Raw genomic sequence first — 525 nt, 5'->3', positions numbered from 1 at the left:
ACTCACTTCACCAACGAGCAGCAAACTTCCACAAACTTCCACACAGCAAACTTCAGGTCGACATTTGCTATTTCCACGCTGGCCCACAGTCTCTGACTTGTCTAACCAACAATCCACAATGTCTGTAGCCATAAACTTTTTCCTCCGAGCTCTGCGGGAATCCACTTCTCTGCGATAGCTCCTCTCGGCTCCTCTCGCGCTCACTCCGCCATTCCAGCTGTGTCTCGTTCACTTCCACTCGGAAAAAACAGCTCTTTCGAAGAAATACAGTTTTTAAAACCAAAAGAAATGTATAATAATTAAAACAAATGTCTTTAACATCCTTAATATTTCAGCCACGAACTTAACACAACAAAATATATTTCTAACTGTTTTTAACCAAATATCACACATTTATTATGAACTGCTTATTTATTACATGGTGATTTCTAAGCATCCCGTTTCAGCTTCTGCTCCTCCACCGCTGATGTGGAAATAATGTCTACATGGCAACGCATATATTTAATACTGCGGTATTTTCCGCTC

At 40.8% G+C, this 525-nt stretch overlaps 1 protein-coding gene across 3 annotated transcripts in view; it reads right to left on the bottom strand.

The window, feature by feature from the left end:
• LOC115776585 (ICOS ligand-like) overlaps positions 1–220 on the bottom strand; it is a 6401-nt gene extending 6181 nt beyond the window's left edge. For all 3 annotated transcript variants that reach the window (XM_030724308.1, XM_030724309.1, XM_030724311.1), the window contains exon 1: positions 1–220. This exon is cut by the window's left edge and continues 226 nt beyond it. The gene's annotated coding sequence lies outside the window, so the exon portion shown is untranslated.
• Positions 221–525: the final 305 nt, after the last annotated feature.

The sequence above is a fragment of the Archocentrus centrarchus genome, unplaced genomic scaffold, assembly GCF_007364275.1.
Source record: "Archocentrus centrarchus isolate MPI-CPG fArcCen1 unplaced genomic scaffold, fArcCen1 scaffold_33_ctg1, whole genome shotgun sequence".
Taxonomy (NCBI): Eukaryota; Metazoa; Chordata; class Actinopteri; order Cichliformes; family Cichlidae; genus Archocentrus; species Archocentrus centrarchus.
Note: the sequence above shows the minus strand (reverse complement) of the source record. Positions and strands in the feature narration are given on the sequence as shown.